The 3,491-nt window shown below is 37.5% G+C and overlaps 1 non-coding gene across 1 annotated transcript; it reads right to left on the minus strand.

Annotated features, from left to right (window-relative positions):
* Positions 1 to 2,562: 2,562 nt before the first annotated feature.
* On the minus strand, positions 2,563 to 2,725 carry LOC149990903 (U1 spliceosomal RNA). The gene has a single exon (XR_016508832.1). It is a non-coding gene; the product is annotated as a U1 spliceosomal RNA (small nuclear RNA).
* Between the last annotated feature and the right edge of the window lie 766 nt (positions 2,726 to 3,491).

Raw genomic sequence — 3,491 nt, forward strand, 5'->3', positions numbered from 1 at the left:
GCTTCACTTTAAAACGGGTTTCTCTTTTCTGTCCTAATGGCTTAGACAGAAAGAGCCTAGAGGCCTGAGAGGGGGGAAACCTAAACTATTTCCCTCAGCCCAAACTAAGTATAATGGGCAAAAGTGTTTTGGACAGGTGAGATGTACCTGGCACACCTTTCTCCAAAGAAGCGCTTCTTTTCCCTAATGTGGGACATTGAAAAATTAATACCTGTGTTTTGTCATCTAGTGGTTATGCATTGAATGATGCCTTTTAACCCTGTTGCAAAATCTGTTGCCTCCAGCATACAACAAGGATGCCAGCCTGTTAAATCAAGTATGCCATTGTCTGAGGACAGCCAACTGACCTGGAGTCTGCACGATCCTTCCCCATGTGGGAAGGCCACCCTCCCCTCCACACCCCTACTCTTATTAGGGATTTCTGGACCCAAGGGTAGGTAGGACGACGACCATGTCCAGCTTGAAGCAGCTAGAGGAGCTCGAGACCTTTGCCCATTGTCTTTTATAAGATTATAAAGGGTCTTAAGTCTGAGAGAGAGGGATTGTTATTTTTCATTGTTAGAATAATTAATTAATTGATTAATTTTTAAAAAGATGAAGAAGAAGATATGAAAAGGTGAGGCAGGAGAGCTTGTATGTATGACCCATGGGCATGGACTTGGGGGGAGGATTGTTGGGGGAGGGGGGTGCTCAGTGGAGGGGAGCAAAGGGGAAAAATTTGGAACTATTGTAACAATATAATCAATAAAGTATACTTAAAAAAAATAGCTACCCCTCATACACACCTCAGTGTGGAACTGAACCTGCAACCCAGCCATGTGTCCTGACCAGAAATTGAATTGGCGGCCTTTTGCTTTGCGGGATGATGCCCAACAAACTGAGCCACACCTTTCAGAGTTATACATTTAATATTCTTAAGAAAATGCTATTTATTCCCTAAAGATATTTTTAAAGTCTCATGTAGAGAGAATCGTGATTATGAGTTAATTCTGTTTTTGTGATTAGATACTACCTTAGAACAAGATCCTTTCAAGAATGAAAGGGCCAGGATATTTTCATGGTGAATACATCGTCCATTCCCTTATGGGGGGGTTTCTGCCTTTTCCTCACCCTATGTATAAATAATGTGCAACTGGACTTCACATATAGCTTCATTATTTCTAAAAGATCTTATATTTGCTAACACTACTGAAACACCTTAGAAATTAGAACCCCAAACACCATCGTACCTTTACATTTGCCCCTATTCAGGACCAAGAGTGCAAAGGGAGTTTCATTCCACTGGTGGTCATTTATGACAGAGATGTATCTCTGTGTGAATTTACAGAAACTGGATTTTAACAAGGAGGAGAATTGCTCTTGAAATCTCTCCCTGTAAGCATACTATTTTCTTAGCTCCCTTTTCCTTGAGTTTCTATTTTGTGCATGCAAAGCTTCATTATTTAAATTGAGACAGATGCATAGAGCTGAATGGTTCTTTGGAGACTTAGAAGTCTAACCTTTTGCTTATTCTGGGATGCTCATTATTAACCAGACATAACAGCTTAGGAAAATATCATAAGTGCTGTCTCCATGCAATAGCATCATGAATATTGATGTTCAGTTTCTGTCAATCCTATGAATCTTTCTTATTTCATTCAAATGATAGGATAAGAAGATAGTTCTGCTATGATATATGCATATATAGAATCATAGACTGAAAGTTTGTGTATAATATTCTCTTAGGCTCTACCTTGCCCAGGAATGCACATACAAGGCTATAGTTTATTTGCTATTATACTAACTATTCCTATTTTCAAAAAGAGAAAATTGAGTTTCCCACTGTTTGCCCAACATCTCATTTACTACCTAGTAAGTAGCAGAACTAGTATTTGAATCCAGATCTTCCCTAGATGAAAGAAAACTCTCTATATCTAATACTATGTTAGCATTTTCTCAGTAAATGGTGTATGGTTAAATAATTAAACAAAGAAACAATTGATCCCACCGTGCTGATGGTATGGGTCACAAAAAGAAACAAATTAGAAAAGGCCTTCCCCCGAATTAGAGGATCTTGGATGCTTGACACCACATGACAGAGAAGTGTGGGCAGCTATATTAGCAAGGAATGTATTCAGGCTACACATCCTCTCTGAGATGGTAATCAGTCCTATCAACGAACAGAGGTACCATGCATTACAGATGGCAAAATTACAGAAGGTATAACCCTATGAAAAGCGGATTACCTACCAGTTAGTTTGACAATAGTAGAATGATTCATACTTAAATTAGAAATTACAGCTTTTATTAATGAGTGAAATTTGGTCAAAATCAGTCAACTTTGTAGAAACTTACCACTTCTAAAATAAGAACAAATATGAAATATTTGTTTTACAAAATGTTAATTTATTCAAATCAATATATTAAAAAATATTTCTTTATGTTCAATGTTGTATAACAGCAAACATTCTAAGTGTTAGTACTAATTGATCCAATTGTACCACTTACTAGACTGAGGGGATGGTTAGGACAGGTTGTCAGGGTTGTGTCCTTTTTTTTTTTCTTTTTGTTTTTTTCTTTTTTTAGGGAAGAGCGGGAACACTGTCTCCCATGACCACAAATTATGCAGTTGAGTTTCCCACATTTGGGGAAATCGCAGGGGTCAGCACATTCGGAGAGCAATGGACAAGCCTCGCCCTGGGATAGCTGCCTTCATGATCATGGTATCTCCCTGCCAGGTAAGCATCAGGGCTGTGTCCTTGATAGCTCAATAACCTCTTAGCCATTATAATCAGTACATAAGAAAGTCTCCTAGTGGAAACTCTTTTAAAGAAAAATATCTACCTATCATTAACTTGTCGGAGAAAGCAACTTTAGCATTAGTACCTCTTCATCTACAAATGTAGAATCTACTTTAGACAAGATCTAGCATGCAGGATCCAAATATTACAACAGATTGACATTCCAGAAAGTTCAAGATTAGAAATCTTGTCTTGTAGCTTCTTGATGCAGAAAATCCTTATATACTTAAGCAGGCATGGGCAATATAGAACTGTAAGGTACCTAGAGGCCATAGATAATGACAACAGATTTTCCTGAGAGACTTCAAAGACCTAAAGAATAGTGACTGTCCTGGAGCTCAACAAATTTAGGAACTCAAAGGTTAGAATCATTAAATTAGGTCACTAATGAATCTCTGCAATTATTTACTCATATTTGTCCAATAGAGTGAGTTGGGATAAATGATTTAAAAGGCCAAATCTAGCCTTGACCGGCTTGGCTCACTTGGTTGAACCAAGTCATCCTGCAAAGCAAAATGTCGCCAGATCAATTTCCTCTCTCTAAAAATAAATAAAATCTTTTAAAAAATATTTTTAAAAAGGTCACTTCTAGCCTAATATGATTGTAACACTAGATCTTTACAACTAAAGATTCCCTTAATGTTTAAGTTTTGCTTGATATCACCAAAGTGGGACAAAACTATTTACACATTTACTCTTTTAGGTGCTCTT

Source organism: Furipterus horrens, unplaced genomic scaffold, assembly GCF_987537825.1.
Source record: "Furipterus horrens unplaced genomic scaffold, mFurHor1.1.pri manual_scaffold_17, whole genome shotgun sequence".
NCBI lineage: Eukaryota > Metazoa > Chordata > Mammalia > Chiroptera > Furipteridae > Furipterus > Furipterus horrens.